This window comes from Platalea leucorodia (assembly GCF_965183815.1).
Source record: "Platalea leucorodia genome assembly, chromosome: W".
Taxonomy (NCBI): domain Eukaryota; kingdom Metazoa; phylum Chordata; class Aves; order Pelecaniformes; family Threskiornithidae; genus Platalea; species Platalea leucorodia.
In genome coordinates, this window is record NC_138859.1 from 21,144,021 (window position 1) to 21,162,086 (window position 18,066).

Genomic DNA, 18,066 nt, shown 5'->3' on the forward strand with positions numbered 1-18,066 from the left:
GAGTGTTCTGCCTTCATAAAGCAAACAAAGCAGAAACAAAAAAACCCACAGCGTTAAGTAAAGAGAATAGGCATGTCTTCATAAGCTTCCTAATTGGTTACATCCCTTACAGCAACTCCATGCTTATTTACTGAAAGATAATCAGTAGATCAACTTTTTAAAGGGTCAAGTAATGAATCACACGAAGTGAACTGTTATAAGCATTCAAAATGAACAAATAGTTGAAAGAAATACAAGAAAGAAACATAAATTAAAACCTTCCTTAAAATTGACCCCAATAAACATAACTTTTTATTAAAATGCTGAAAACAATCAAAAATATTTTTTGGATATTATTTGTTTGAATCCATATTATTAAATCCTAACTCACTGAAACTTAAAACTATCTTTGGTAGGCACTACTGAACTTTTATAGCTCAAAATTCTGAGTCTAGCTACAACGATAATCACTAAAGCATTCATAGTGGTACGCTTTGAAGTTCAAGCCAATGTCTCTAGGAAGCACTTGCAGAAATGAAAAAATTTATTGAGCACACGAAGAAAACATAAAATTTAGTTGAATTCTGTTTCAGGTAACAGCTTTGTCAGTAATAAGCATACTGCTGTATTTGTAGTTATTTGTTTCATATGCATTTGTTGGGTTTCAAATATTCTAGACTTCAATAAACATCTGAAATCTACTGCACTGACATATTCTCACATCAGTTGCTTTACAAGAGCTGTCATCTTTCAAGTCTAATAGAGTGATTTGATTTATTTTATCTGCTATGTTACATTGTATTAGGCAGCATACAAAGCCTAACATAATCCAATTCACTGTGCCATGGCACACTAGACAAAAAGTATTTATTATTGTCATTATTCTTAGGTTTTCCACATTCAGAAGGTCGTTAAATCACTTGCTTAGTTGGGGAAGTATGATGGCACTACCACCTCGACTATCATAATCAACAGTATACACAGACTCCCTTTTATTCCAGAGCAAGGGATTGCTCTGGAATAGCAGAGCAATCTAAGTTTAGCCATGCTTGCCATGAAGAAAAGCGTTAAGATACTTATTGTTGTCATTTTGTTTATAACCTCAACAAAAAGTAAGCTACCCTGAGACTTAAAGATGTCAAATGGAACACAGGATTTGTCATCTTTGCTCTTTTTTTTTTCCTTCCTGTGTTATTGTCCTGGTTTCAGCTGGGATAGAGTTGATTTTCTTCCTAGTAGCTGCTACAGTGCTGTGTTTTGGATTTAGGATGAGAATAATGTTGATAACACACTGATGTTTTGGTTGTTGCTAAGTAGTGCTTACACTAGACAAGGACTTTTCAGCTTCCCATGCTCTGCCAGGTGCACAAGAAGCTGGGAGGGAGCACAGCCAGGACAGCTGACCCAGACTGGCCAAAGGGCTATTCCATACCACATGACATCATGCTCAGTATATAAACTGGGAGGAGTTGGCTGGGGGTGGGGGCTGCTGCTTGGGGACTGGCTGGGCATCTGTTGGTGGGTGGTGAGCAATTGCATCATGCATCACTTGCTTTGTACATTATTATTATTATTATTATTATTATTATAATATTACTACTACTATTACTACTACTACTACTACTATTCTATTTTATTTTATTTCAATTATTAAACTGTTCTTATCTCAACCCATGAGTTTTCTCCCTTTTACCCTTCTGATTCTCTCCCCCATCCCAACTGGGGGTGGGGTAGTGAGCGAGCGGCTGTGTGGTGCTTAGTTGCTGGCTGGGGTTAAACGACGACACATGTAAAATTGAAATAAACTCTGAAAGGCCTTACTATTTCATAAACAAAATATGTATACACAGGATATCTTCCAGCATAGTTGCCTAACTCACAGAGAAATATTATACTAAATATTCACCAAAATAAATTCACTTGTACATCAAAATACATTTGCCTGGCCTAATATATAGGGCATTCATACAGAGCTCTTGTTTAAATGCATTAAGGCATCCTAATTTTCAACGTTTAGCTTCACTCCATATATCATTTCTTTCTTTATATCTGCAGTGCTATCTGTTGGCTGATTTTAAAAAATTTTTTCTCATGCAATGATATTCCTAGCTCCAGTCTGATCACTGAATTCACGCTGGAGTCATGAACTAGCAAAGCACATAGGTATATGTTTAATTTTTCCTATGCAAATAGACTCATTGAGGTCTTGTGTGGTTACAGCTGGACACAGTCAGGAGTGTTCTACAGGATCTTCCTGAACCTCTGCTATTTCTGGTTGAGAAGGTGTAGGAAGGTCGAGAGAATAGGGACGTTGATGGTGTAGGACTCAGAAAGAGGAGTTTCAAGGAAGGGGCTTTGTTGCATTATATTAATGACTCTGCAAATAGAAAGTGAGATGAAAGGTGTGTTCTACTAATTTACTATGTTTGGAAGAAAATTAAAATCAGGGCATGAGTCTGCACATTTTCCACACACTCTCTCTTTGTGTATAGAACATCCCCTGCAAATATGATTTTTTAATTAAAAAGAAGTGCCAGTGAACTGTTGATATATTGTGAAGCTAAAGAAAGTCTGACAGCATAATATGTGGACCAATCAAGTGAGAAAGTGGCTGAACTTGGAAAGAAGATTATATAGTAAACAGCAAATCATCTCAACTGTCTCTCCCACCCAAAGAGTACCTTACCTTCAGGAAGACAAAGACAAGACCTGCCATAATGCTGAGTACAAACCTGTTGTAAAGAATCACAGGCAAGCTGGCGTTTGGGAATTTTTATGGTATCCCTCGAGGCAAATTAAACACATGTTTGTGCTTAAATATAAAAGAAAAATTTAATGAACAATGCGTTGGGCAGACTCCTACTGCCATAAGTGGTTCTACATGGAGTCTGCAAAGATGCGTCACAAGGAGATTCCTTATATACTCTTGCATCAGCAGCAATCCTGTGAGCGGTTGCATGGGGCACCTCAGCCCAGCCCTGGGTCCATCCCCCAGCCCAGCTCTGCTGCCCAAAGGTGGCCCCTGAGCTTGGGCCCCTGAGCTCTCTAACTCCAGGATGGCTACAAGACAATGCTGAGGCTGTTTCTTAACTTATTACCAAGGGAAACTTCACTCCCTTGCAAGGAGTCTTCTGTCTCTGGCATTCCTGCTTCCAGCCAGTTTAACCCCTTCTGCAGTTGGGCCTTCTTGCCCTCTGTGCCAGATCATTCCTCAGTCACAAATTACCTCTGCTGAGCAGTTACAATTAGAATTTCCCCTTCACCAGCATTATGACTCAGCAGAGCATTTTATACAGTCTGCAGTTTCCACGGTGGTGCGAGCCTGACATCTACTGTATGTTGCATCTCAGGAAGCAGCTGGTTATGAAGCAGAGAGTGCTTTCAAAAAGATGCTCTTGAAGAAGCTATTGGTTTCAAACTCCAAAAAACAAATTATGATGTAACTATTTCCCTTCTCTCTTTTTTTTTTTTCCTCTGTCCCTTCTGAGCCAGTAATTATTTCTCAGGTAAACTATACATCAGTACTGAAGGGTTTATAATAATTTCTAACAATGTTATTATTACTCAGTAGCAATTTCATAGATATGAAGTATCCAAGGCAAAGGAACTTCCAAGCAAAGCCAAACATCATAACTTCAAATCTGCAATTGCAAAAAAAAAAAAAAAAGTTATTTCAGTCTGCATAAAAGCTATTAACATCTATGACTCAGTGAGCCAGAGGATACAGTGACCCAAAAGAGCTGGCCCTGAACGCTGCCTGACCCTCGTGCTCTCCACTGGCTGAGGACCTAGAGCCAGCTAACAAGAAATACTAGACACTGGATTTTAGATGGAAGTGAAGCTGCCTGAACCTAGCTGGAGGTTTTGAAAATGCTGCTAATTCTTAGCCACATCTTCAGTAGAAAGATATTGAAATGCTTTTAAAAATTTAGGGCAATGTCCAGCTCAGTTCAAAAAATAAACTGTAAGATAAAATTTGCAAAATCAAAGGCAGAGTTTAAAAAGCATTTAGGCACACAGAGGTAAATGTTGGGTTTAAGAGAGGTAAATCACACGGATCCTAGCTCCTTTTGAAGCCTTTAAATTGTTTTAATTTATGTGATTAAGATGCCTAGATACAGTTGAAAACTTTACCTTCTTGATTAGTTAGCTAGGCATTCAACTCCCACCTGGAATTCAGTTGGATTCCCACCTGGAAACATTTCTTAATCAGGGAAAAGAAATAGGCACCTCCAGAGGCTGACTCTTCCCCTTTATATGTACATAGCTTAGGATGTCCCATAACAAGCTTTATAGATGTCTTTTAGAAAAACTTATATTCTTTGGATGAAATCTACAGGTAACTTCATCCCATTCCCAATGGCTACACAATGTTTATCTACTAGGGGCAAAATAATTTTCATCTTTCTCTGCCAGAATCATGAGTTGCCTTTTAGCAGATCTACTTCTCTCTCTTAGTATCTCAAACGGTGCACAGAATGGGAAATAAGTGCTGTTCAGACTACTACAACCAGATATGATTTGTTTTCCCCTGGAAGGATTACTTGTCCAATTACTACTTTCAAACATGTTGCAGTTGATGTTATGGGACCATGTGGAGTTAGCAACTATATATTACAAAAGCCTTTAGAAATCAGTGCAGATTTCAAAATGGAGCCATACAGGAAATGGTGGTAAGCATGTCTAGAGAAAGAAAAGGGATCAGGCTTTAAAAGTTATTACAAAAGTAGCTAGTTTTGTTCCTAGCAGAATTTACAAAAGCAGCTTTATCTCACTGCAATGCTCCTAACTCATTTAGACAATTCTGTAAATATCACTAGGCCTCTCTCTGCATTACACCTGCACAAATTTTGTCCAACACCAGTGACTCTGAAATGAAGTTTTTTAAAAAGTTCTCACCAATACCATTTATTTTTGATGCTCTCACAAACAGATCAGGTACAGGACAGGAAGTGGAATACAAAACAAAATGTGAATGGCTAAGTGAGAGGAGGTAACAGAGACTAATATCCCAAGACACTCTGCTCAGAGACATTTGTCTTTTAACATGTGTTGAAATAACCTGGAGTGAAAACACAGCTGTAAACTCGAAGTTCTTTTTTTCAGGAAAACGAAATATCTATAAAATAAACAAAGATAGTAGGAAAGGAAATGTATTCTGTGCAGGCTGGAAAACTGCCTACAAACTGAATGCAACACAAACTGGAATTATGATCCTCTTCAGGGTTTGGGGGTGGTATTACATTATATCAACTTACACTCCTGTTTGGGGCAGAAAATGTGAAGAAAATGTGACTTCTTGGGGCATGAAAAGAAGGGATGTGAACTGTTTTATGAAGACTGTGGTATAGCTGATCTTCTGATGACCTGACTAGTGTAGGGAAGGAAAATAAAACAAACACTTTGAGTGCGATATCCATAAGGTACTAATTACCAGAGGCACAAGTTTACATTATGTAAGTACTGGCTATATGAGAGGAAGTAACAGAGCTGTCACAGCATTTGAATGTCCTTTTCCCAAAGCTTCAAGCTGCATTGTAGATGGCCCAAATTTGCAACATTTTTATGGAGACCTACCAAATTCAAAAAGAGTTTCTGGTTGAAAGCCAGAATTTTCACTCAGCACTAAGCTCTGTGAGGAAAAATTTTCTGTCCTAGAGTAAAATATAAGCATTACAAAATTGCTACCAGACTGGAAAATCTGACACAAATAATTCTGAAATAAAGCATTAAATGTGGGTATGTTTCAATGACTCTTAATGAAGAGCTCAACATGCTGTAGCAGGGCTGGGGGCTGGGGCTCTGGGGCATATGGTTCTGGGGCACTGAGCCTCCACGCCCTGAGATCCTTTTGAGTTTCCATTTTCCTAATGCCCTGGCAGAGTCCCAGGGTTTCCTGGGGATCCTTGGGGCTTCTTTGCTACAGAGCAGCACTCCAGAAGCAGAGATCCCTAATGCTGCCAGGGGCTGGCTGGCTGCCCAGGAGACACACATTTGGAAATACAGGCTCCTCAGCAGTGCATTGGCAGTGCATCGGCAGTTTACCTGTTTGTCTCTATTTAATATTAATTCACAGAAGACAATACATTACCACAAAACATCCTTAAGCTTTATTGAATTGCCACTTTCCAATAAAATTGCTTTTTCTACCAAACATTCCTGTGCAGTCTTATTTCTGGGGCAATAAGAAATCAGGTATTGTAATGCACCTAACTGGCTGCAGCTGCCCATGCTTGTGCCTAGAAGTGATAAACATGTAGAAATCCAGTCCTGCTGAAACCCAACAAGCTGAAGAAATGGTTTTTAAAATGGAATTTAAGGTTCTTAGACATCAAGCGCTTTTGAACATTTCACTCTTGACCTTTGGCCAGACAGAATTTTTCTTGCTGAAGAAGTAGTTGGAGGCAGTCTAACCCTGAGCATGATGCTCAGGTACTCCATGGAGCTTGCTGTGCAGGTGACAGGAGGAGACCCTTTTGATTTATAAGCTAAGCTGAAAAACAAGAAGTCTAAGAAATGGCCTCTTACTGCATTTGCAGGGCTTCCATTAAGATGCCCGGCTGCTTCTTAGCATATTGTTTCAAGATAAAATTTTGTCACCTCCTTTTCCCTCTATCTGCATAACCAGAAAAGGTGTTTTGCAATGACTTCTAAGTAATGCGATATGCTGCCACTAAAACCTCCTCACAAAAAGAAAATTGCTAGGCACCTAAGCTAGCTCCCAGGGTGGCAGGGTCTATCTGCTGTAAATGGCAGAGCCTGCCATTTTGACTCTGTTTTTCTGAAGAAATGATTAGTTTCAGTCATTATCAGAAAGAAAGGAGGGAGGGAGAAAACCACAACTTTCTTGCTTTTTCTATTATTATTTCCCCTATTTTTCTTTAAATTCAATATCTCAAATATTTAGGCTCAAAGTGAGAACAAATTAGAACTGATGACCTTACTGTCATTTTGAAGATTATTTAAGTACATGATTTAGTGAAGGGCATTCTTTTCTGTGATGTGACAGAAAGGTCTGTTCTGCTGCATGACACTGGCTGGTACCTTTTCTTCGTAAAGGGTATGGTGGTGGATAGAACTCTGGCCCAAATGCCCATGTTCCGATAGAGATCCCTAAAGTTCCCTTGCTGCTCAGTCCAGAGGTAGGAGAACACACTGGAGTTTTTGTTAGACTACCTAATTATGTTGTTTAATTGCACAGTGCCAGCATCCAGGAATCTCAGCCACAAATCAAACTTCATTGTGTCAGACATTCAGATGCTCAGAATCAAGAGCTTACCACCTCATGCTCCTTCTGCATCCCTTCTTCCAGCCTAGTGCTGCCTCCACCTTTGCCTTAATAATCACATTTGTTGCCTGGATGTACTATCTTTCTGTGGAACAGCATGTAGCACTCTATGCCAGAGGAAATTTCATTGCTTAGTGCCTCAGTTTCCCTTTCTCTAAAATGAAAGGCAACAATAATATTTCCCTTAGAAGTACTGTAAGTAAATCTTAATGTAGTCAACACATTCATAGCTGTGAGGTGGCTAACGATGATGAAGATGTAAGTGAAAGAAATATCTATTAATGACTAAGACCTTACAATCAATCAAAGCATTGCCACAATGAAGACATCTTAGAGGGCAGCAAGCATTTCTAATTAAGAAAGACGAGAGACAAATAGGATATGTTGGGGATTTTTTCTCACCTATTTATACAGTTACGAAGTATTTAAAATACCTCAGTCATTGTGTTTGGGAATAATATATTAATTGTATTGCCTCCAAGCCATCCAAAGCACCTAGCTAAATCGGTGTCCTCAGAAATATGCTGAAGTATGTATGTGGTCTCTGCAATAGCTCCAGACAAGCATATGTTTAAAATGAACAGGCATATCTACTCTTATGTCTTGTATAACAGCTCCAAGCAGTTAAAGATTATTTTTAGTTTTAGCCACTTTTGCTAGCAGTCTAGCTTTCCTCCCGTTTTGGATATTTATCATTTAATCTGTGTACCTGTAAAGAGAGAAACAAGGATAAATCAGGGGAAACATAGGGACAAAGACCATCCAGAGAGTGCTTGGGAGTGGCTGTCTTGTACATCACTATTTTTTAGTTACCTAGTGAGATGGTAGCACATTTTGGCAAGTTAGATTTGCTAAATGCATCTCATGCACTTCTCATGCTGACCTCAGGGCCAGTCTTTCCATGGGGAAAACCTTTTTCTTCTTTGCCAGTGTTTAATATATACAAATGTGTAGTCATTTAACAGTTACTGGCATGCCAATATACATCTAGTTTATTTTCTTTATTTTTTAAAGACCATTGCTAGTGTTCTTTCCAAGTAAAATAAAAAAAATAATAATAAAAAAAAATAAAAATCTTGTGAAATAAGCATTCTCTTAAAGTATAAACTATATAAAATACAAATGTCTGGGTTATAAGCCATGTCATGCATGAATCTTGACTGGTATCCTCTTGCAGCCCTATTCTAGATGACATTTCAGTGAAAAGACAACCCTTATTCTCATACTGAAAGAACCATGGAAAAAGTATCATATCATATTCCAAGATAATCAAATCTTCCTAGACTAATGCTGAAGGAAGATGAAGTAACATTACAGGTTTTTTAACTATCCATTTCATAGACATAAAAAGTAAATATTCAGTTATTCATACAGATAATTTATTTTATCCTTCTCCAGCCAAGAAGGCGTATTAATCATTTGTGCTTGATGAGCACTATCAAAGATTTATAAAGTCAAAATATAAACCTCAGGGCTTATAGATCCTTAAAACCCTCTGTACTTAAGTGCTTACACATTAAATGTATTTTGGCCATGCAGCTTGTGGCCAAATGCCATATCTGATAATGCTTTTCAATGCCTCAACACAGCTGATAATGATAATTATCAGTTTACATAATTCATTGCAGTAATAAAAATGGAGGTAAATGACCTAAATCTACACTAGTAGGAAGAGGAAATAGTATAAAATCTAATCCTGCAGCTCAGCAAATTCGGAAGAGAACTACTACTGTTGCATATCTCATCATTTCCCCTTAGATAAAAATATCTAATAAAACCTAGGAATGCTCATTTTGCTGCCTTTTTTTTTTTTATTTTTGCCATTACCTGTGGGGTTAACAAATATTACAACCATGCAAGAGATCAAAGGTAAAAATAAGTTTTAAATACATCATTCCTTAAGGAAGCAAGCAAAACACAATACTTTACTCAGGTGATAGGAATAAATACTTTGCTGAGTTGCTTTTAGAGGCATGAATGAGTCCATTCTGAGAGAAGGAAATAAATTACTTCAAAATTGGAGCTTCAACTTTATAGACCATCATTATTCCCCTCCCTGCTGGCTAGCACTCAGGTCCTAGAAAAATTCCAGAAGTCTAACAAGGTCTGGCTGGAAAAGCTGGGATTACAAGCCAGAAAGCATAAAGATGACTATGATAGCAGATCTTAATAGTCAAACCAGAGTGACTATGCTCCAGTACAATGTGTGGAGGCAGTTGCACCCTGTAAAAAGGCATCATAAATCTATATACAAACCAATATTCACTTAAAATTCAGAAAACATGAAATAGACAGTACTTTTTCAGAGGTTAGATACCTGCTGGGCAGCTGCAGGCAAATACTTCTATAATACAGAGCACTGAAGGTAGGTGTGTTATATCTATTCTTTTAAAAAATTGAGCACAGTACATTTTCTTTTTTAAAGATTGCCAAAGATGGCACTGGCTTTTATGAAAGAGCACTATAGTTTATCACTAGTACGAGACTTGGATCTACACGGCTTCACAAAAGGCAGATCATGCCTGACAAATCTGGTGGCCTTCTATGATAAAAAGTGACCTGCTCGGTTGACATGGGACAAGCGGTCAATGTTGTCTACCTGGACTTCTCCAAGGCTTTCGATATGGTTCCCCACAGCCTCCTCCTGGAGAAACTGAGGCATTATGGCCTAGACAAGGGGTCTGTGCAGTGGGTGAGGAATTGGCTGACAGGCCACACCCAAAGGGTGATGGTAAATAGCTCTTTTTCAAACTGGCAACCCATCACAAGTGGGGTCCCCCAGGGATCGATATCGGGCCCAACGCTATTCAATATGTTCATAAGTGATCTGGATAACGGGATCAAGTGTAGCCTGATGAAGTTCGCAGATGACACCAAACTGAGTGGGGAAGTAGACACTCTGGAAGGCAGAGCCACCTTGCAGGAAGACCTGGATAGGCTGGAAGAGTGGGCTAACAAGAACCTTATGAAGTTTAACAAGGACAAGTGTAAGGTCTTGCACCTGGGAAAACATAATCCAGGAGTGCAGCACAGACTGGGATCCACCTGGCTGGAGAGCAGCTCCGTGGAAAGGGACCTGGGGGTCCTGGTGGACAGGAAGCTCAACATGAGTGAACAGTGTGCTGCTGTGGCCAAGAAGGCCAATAGGATGCTGGGTTGCATCAACAAGGGCATCACCAGCATAGATAAAGAAGTCATTATCCCTCTCTACTCAGTGCTTGTCAGGCCACACCTGGAATACTGTGTACAGTTCTGGTCCCCGCTATACAAAAAAGATGTGGACAGGCTGGAGGGGGTCCAGAGAAGGGCCACCAAGATGATCAAGGGTCTGGGAAGCCTGCCGTATGAGGGTAGGCTGAAAGAGGAAAGAGCTGGGTTTGTTCAGCCTTAAGAAAAGGAGGCTTAGAGGTGTTCTCATCACCATGTACCAGTACTTAAAGGGGAGCTACAAAGAAGATGGAGACTCCCTTTTTACAAGGAGTCACATGGTGAGGACAAGGGGTAACGGGTACAAGTTACTCCCAGGGAGATTCCAATTGGACACGAGAGATAAATTTTTCACAATGAGAACAGTCAATCATTGGAATAATCTCCCCAGGGAAGTGGTTGACTCTGCTACACTGGACACGTTTAAGACTCAGCTGGACATGGTGCTGGGCCATCTCGTCTAGATTGTGCTAGAAAGGTTGGACCAGATGATCCTTGAGGTCCCTTCCAACCTGGTATTCTATTCTGTTCTTTTCTGTTCTGTTCTTGGATCTATTGTTTTCTTCCTTTGACTGAGATAAATTTCATATCTGCTCCACTGGGAAGAACAGACCAAGTTGTGGGGGCCATCCATCACCCTTTCTTTGGCATGACTTGTCTCTTATTCTGGCTTTAGGAAATGCCCTAATAGCCCAGTCTCCTATGGGAATTCCAGTAGCCAGGTTTATTGTCAATTTGGGATATTTACAAAGTTCAGAAGCAGGGCTAAAGAAAGTCCTATGAGACTAATTAATTGGAGTTAGTTTTATGAGAAAAGGACAACTATAAAGATGGAAAACGACTGGGCACATAATGTTGCACATACACACTTCTCCATCACCCAAACACTATCCAGAACCCATTTGTTCACTGGTACTGCTAGTAGAAAACATTGCTCACATACTCATTTTTCTGCAGCTCTCATTCTATAAAATCATAGAATCATAGAATATCTTGAGTTGGAAGGGACCCATAAAGATCATTGAGTTCAACTCCCTGCTCCTTGCTACCTAAAACTAAACCATATGACTAAGAGCGTCGTCCAGAAGCTCCTTGAACTCTGACAGGCTTGGTGCCATGATCACTTCCCTGGGGAGCCTGTTCCAGTGACCAACCACCCTCTCAGTGAAGAACCTTTTCCTAATGTCCAATGTGAACTTCCTCTGATGCAGCTTCATTCCATTTCCTCATGTCCTATCACCGGTCGTCATGGTTTTATCTTTCACAGATTAGCTTCCCTCGCTCCTGGACATTTCTATTGACAACTGATATCAGCTGGGACTCTCAGGCCTGAGTCCCCAGCGAGGAGCTGAAGCATTGTGCTCGAGCCTGCTTTCCTTGGGGACCATTTTGCACTGTTGGTATTATTGAGGAAGAGCTCGCTACTCTCTGCCCACACAACCAATGACAAACCCCAGAAAATACTTGCTTTCACTGTGCTAGTTACTTTTACAAGCTAAAGGCGGCTTTGGGCATTGTAAAATATGCATTCTCTGTGCTTTCAGTTCTTTTTGGTGTATATTACATGTATGGATGTATGTCTGTGTCCTCATCTTCTTTCGGAGTCGTGTGTTGGTGTACCGTGGTTTTGCATGAGTTATGAGTTGAGAACTGCTGCCCTGCGGCATGTGAAGGGTAATGGAAAAGGGATTCTTGGAACAGAGGGAAGAACCCAAATCCCAGCTCCTGGTTTTCAGCACCAGATAAATCACTACTGTCAGTTCCTGCATCTTTGACACAGGGCTGCATCGTGTTCAGAAAGAGTTTTCTACTGTTGTGCGATTTGGTATACTACTTATATAGAACTTGTTTAGCATAACTTGCTTAGCATTAGTAGCTAAATTTGCTGAAGCCTTAGGCCACAAGCTGTGAACTTTCACCTAGATATTTTGAACTTTTACCTAGTTAAGTAAAAGAAGGCCCCAGAGCAGGTTCAAGCTGGAAGATAAGGAAGCTACAATCGTCAGCAGAAGCTGCAACCTTATAGATAAGAAAAGAAACGGCCCACCTAGAGACAATGAAAGGACCCAATGAAGAACAGGAAGACCCCAGACCCTAATATTACTATTGGTCTGAACTGTCTCGTGAGGGGTGGGGAACTTAGATTGTAAGGGTATAATTGCCCAGGGATTTCTCTGTTCAGGGTCCCTCTTCGGAGGCACCCAGCTCGAGCTGTAGCGCTATTAATAAAAAGTATTTTTATAGAGGAATCGATCTTTCGGCTTATTGATTCAGCGGAAACCTAGAGTCGAACCCTGTTATGGTGTCTGGCATGCGTAATTTCCATAACACTACTCTCTCACAGGTACAGCTTCTTAGTGATATTCCCCCCTACGTATGACATTCTGTATGTATGGCTGTAGGAAAAGACTGAGTTTTTGAGGCTGATCTCTTTTAGGACTGCCATATGCACATGCAGAAGGCAGTCTCTGACTTGAGTTTGGTATGTGCAGCATGTATTTCAGGGGACTATGGAGGAAATGGTGTAGTGCATTCATCTTACACAGCACTGATGAGAATCCAAATCTGATTATGCTGAGGTCAGCGGAGAGTTTGACAAGAAGTGTTTGAAAGCTCAGGCTGTTCTACTTTTGTTACTGCAACGCTAGTGTTAGATTTCAAAAATATCACATATTACTGTGCTAAGTCCAGCAGGGAGTTTACACATTCTGCTTTTCTATCAGCTTACATCTTTTACACAGAAGAAGGTGAATAATTTGAACAAAAATGTGTGATTGGTGACTTCTCTGGTAACACAGCAAACCCAGCTGGTAGAAAGGCTGACGCTGGGCCAGGGCCTGTGCCCCAGTGGCATGGCCACTTTGCATGTGAAACTCATATGAGTGTAAGTAAGAAGAGCCAAAGGCAATACTGTCTAGGGTGAACACAGGGAAAGGTGAGGAGATGGGCTTTCAACCCACAGAGATTGCCCAGGAAAGGTAATATGGACATAGCAAGGTGATCTTTCCTGTTAGGTGCTCTCCATGATGGGGTATACTTCCAAGACAGCATTGAAAAAAATGACTTTTATGCAAATGTTTAAAATGTGAGCACAGAACTGTTTTCTTGAGCAAGAATGCATGCTTTGCCCTAAGAGAGTCTTTGGAGCTGCTGGAGATGAATTAAAAAATAGTTCAGCTTTAACCTCCAGGAGGCAAGGGCAAAAACAGCAGGGCAAATAAGAGAAGGTGAAAGACCCTGCGGCTCAGGTGTGACTGCAGATAGCCCTCAGTTCAGAGGGAATATGCAGCAATGGCCAAATTTCCAGGCACTCTCTCTGGTGCACCCTGCAGGAAGCAAACTCTGCTCACCAAAAAAACAGCCTGAAAAAGCAGTTCTCATGGAGACTTTCTCATACCAGCAGTCTGGTCCAGTATGGCCACCGTAGGAACAATCCTATAAGTAAAATTGCTTCCTCAGTTAAGTAGCCCTTAGGTGGTTGGCCCAACATCATGACCTAAAGAAATTAAATCAAAAGTAAAGATACAGAGATGAGCTCAAACCAGCAGAAAAAGGAAAGAATAAATTTCACTTATTGCTGAAAGGGCTCAGTGAAACTGAGTGTCCCTCTTCAAAATATCTAACTACTATAGCATGACTTTCATCAAGTGATCACATTATGTTGGTTGATTAATCACTGCAGGAAATGAGTACCTCAATTCAGGTTTTATGCAGACCAGCAAGAGGGTGCAAGGAAGTCTGTGTTGCATATTGCTACTATAACTTTCAAGTTTTTTCTCAAGACAAATGAGGCATTCATAATGTGGGGAAAAATAAAAATCATAGAGAGCACCGTAAATCTAAAGGACTAAGTTGTGGAAATCACATCTTTAAACTGACACAGCTGTGATTAACTGGCAATGGCTTTTACAGTTAGAAAAGTTTTTGGTTATAGTGATTTGCCCAGAGAAAGCTTCTCGTGGAAAAAAAAAAGAAAAAAAAAAAAGAGAAAGTACAAGTATTTAATCAAATGTTTGTTTTGGGTCTGGTAGGATGGAATCTGTTAAATCACGAGCCTTGCACCTCAAGAAGCTTGGTTTTGAATCTGTTCTGATCACACAGACTTAACTTTCCAATAGTCATTGGCTCACATTTTTTTATAAAACCACCCACAGGATTCAGTAGTCCCTGTTCAGCAGAGCACTGGAATAAATTGTTGTTCATGACTGAGCTCTACTCGCTCAGCCGTCTTTGCAAGTTTAGACAATCTCTGCATGTATAAACGAATGGTCCCCACTTTCCTGTATTCAAACACCAACTTGCCAATCAAAATTAAAAAGGATATATGCATGTGTATGTATGTATGTATAGTTAAAGAAAACAAAGGTAATTATTTTTGATATTGAAGTCTTTATAGAGGCCTGAATCATAATTGACTTAAATGCTGTGGAATCACTTGTACTTACTCAAGATGTAGGAATAATGCTACAAATAAAAAGAATAGCATCCTTCATCCATTTTGCATTTGCATTTGCATTTGCATTTCACAGGAGACTGTACAAAGTGAAAAGCAAGCACAGCAGTGTCTTAGAAATGTAATCTTCCACCAAGGAATAGCTTCACTGCTACAGAGCAGGCAAAGATCTAGGTCTAGACAAACAAACCTCCTGAGTTTGACCAGTATGGCTGTGCCTATACAAACAAATTGAACAGGCTTGAGAACATTGCTGGGCATGGAACGTGATTGTATGGCTCATAAAACTGCTAGAGCGATCCCTTGCACAATTTTATCCTACATAAACTCCCACACGATTTCCAGGCACAGTTCAGGAGTCAGCATGGACCATGAACCACATCTTTACTGTAGCTTTGTTTCTTTCTTTGCATTTATGCATGCTAGAGTTGTCAAGAATATATGTGAATAAAGATCCACAGAGCAGTCAATGTAAAGGAACAGTTTGCACAAAGGGACATCATTTACAGATAATAGAATTATATCAGAACAGACAGAATTTTTAGCTCTATCCAATGGGCCAATGATACACTAAAAGAAAAAAACCAAAAGCAGTCCTCATTTGTACCAATTCATAAATTGTAGCACTACACTAAAGCATCTGCTGCCCAGGCCACGGAAACTCTACTTACAAAGAAACAAGTAAAAATTTTTCATAATAAATCTCATACACACATGCCATCAAATCTTTCAATCCTCTAAGGAAAAATTTGATTCAGGTAAATGGACTTGGGCTTTACAAATGTAAAAAATCTCTGTGGAAAGCAAGCAAATGCATGTGGTAGCTTATTGATGAAAAAGCCCATTTCAAACCAATTTATGGAAATTGTTCAAGCAGATTAATCTAGGAGATCAATAACATTCCTTAAATTAACTAAGACCCCAGTAAACTTTCCTAATAATGACACAGGAAAAGAAGAATCTAGGAAGGAAAGACCAGCAATCCAACCTGAACCCTATTTAAAGACATAGCCAGAACTACAGGTAGGGAGTATTTTAAACTTACACTGCCAATTTTGCTTAGATGAAAGGAAATTATGAGAGGAAATTGTGTATATAAAACCCCTTAGCTTTTAACAGCATCCTTCTTGGCTTACTCTTTCAGCCACACATTCTTGTTCTCATGTATAAGTTAATGGTTTGTACACATGCTTTTCATATTGCAGGACTGTAATTTCAATACTTTTTTATTATTCGTGGCCACGCATTTTTACATTTTAACTGAAATATCCTCAGTATTGTATTTTAATGCTAATATTTGATGCTCTTCTAAAGGCTAGTAGTGTGAGCAAAAGAGGGAAGAGAACTGCAACGGATTAGAAATTCAGGTCACGTTAGCATAGCTACACAGAATATGAAGTCCTTGAACAACATAACAAACAGCAAAATGGTCATCCCCCCAACAAGTCCTCTCTTCTTTATATAACTTAAATTTATATAATACATATTTACATTTAAATATATATTTAAATTAGCTTGGGCTCTGACTCCTCTTATCTTCAAAATTATTCATGCTGAATTAACCTTGGTAGATGACTGTGAGCTGAAATCTTCCTAAACCCCAAGCTATTTGTCTAGGAGAGAAGGAGGGAACAAGAGTTTTTTCTTAAACAGTCAGAAAAATTGTTTGTTCAACAGCTCACATGGGAAGAATAATCTGATCAGAGTTGAAAATCAGCAAGGAAAATATCAGCCACCTATTCCCTTTCTGGACTGTTTTACCTGTACAGACTCCATCAGAATATGTAAATAAAATATGAGACAGGCTCCAAGGAGATGTCAGCTGAGCCATTCTTCATTCTGCCCAAGAGCTATAAGAAAGTCGCTACTGCTGTAAGCAAGCCTGCTACATGCAAGTACAGTGGGATATTTCCCCAAGCATGCTATTAGACTGAGCTATACAGCTACAGGGCAGCAGGTTGAAGAAAACTAACTTTTTTTTCCCTCATTTCTCCCAAACAATGGAAAGCTTTCTCTTTAAAAGTTATAAATTAGAATTGCTTTGCTGATGATAAACTCTGGCTTTTGTTGAGCAAACCTTAAGCCAGGAGTTCCTGTATTTTTTTCCAGACAAGATCTCTTGAGACTTGTGCTGCTCTTGCTTCTGCAGCAGTCTCTGTTCCTGCTGTTAGTGTTATTCCCACTGCTTCAGCATTTTGCAAAATGCCAGTTTTCTGGCTGAAATCCAATAGCTGACAGGGGCTCACTACATTCAGTGCTGCTACTAAGAGTCTTATGCCCTGTTCAGAGGCTTCAATTTCCTTGTGTTGAATTACACTTCTCTCCCTCAAATGTGAAAGGAAAATGTTTGCCACATTTAAGAAAATCATCCTGAGGGAGCTATTATGTGGGCTAATAAAAAATGCCAATTTAAAATCTACTGGTTTTTTTTTCACATGCTGTTCCACTTTTTCACCTGTTTTGACACTAAGCTTTTGCAAGGCACTGAGTCCTAAAGTAAGCCTTTGTTATATTCCTTAAGATTTCTTCTTTCTAGTAACTAAAGAGCTTGCACTGTGTTGAGAGCTGGGGCATAGCAAAGTTGTGGCCCTCAGCTACTATTGGCTTCATTCATTTACTGCAGCTCTATTTAAGCAGCCTCCCTATATTTCAGGTGGACAAATCTCTCTTGGAGGGGGTCCAGGCTGTGTGAACTGTGCAAAATTATTTGCTGCAATCTTCATTGCACAGTAATTCACAAAAAAGAAGTTGGCCAAGTGTGCAAACACAGTTTAATGAATACAACACGTACTCTTTCCAATGGCCATAAGATCTTTTCTTAGCAAATTTTCTGCTCTTCCTCCTGTCAAAAAGGCAATGTGTGCATTTGAAAGCAGCTCTGTTCCATTGCAACAATTTTGTATTGCTGTCAATCAACATTTGGATTATTAATCTCTTGGGTCCCACATTGAACTGTTCAACAGGTGAATACAAAACTTTCTCAATGAAAAATTGACTACTGATGCATATTCAGAGAGCTTGCAATGCAGTGACTTGGAAATGGAGTAGCAGTTAAGCCAAAGCTGGTATGAATCTTGTCCCTCCTGCTACCTGTGAGTACTGATTTTAGTGGAGTCTGAGATTTCACTACTGATTCAAC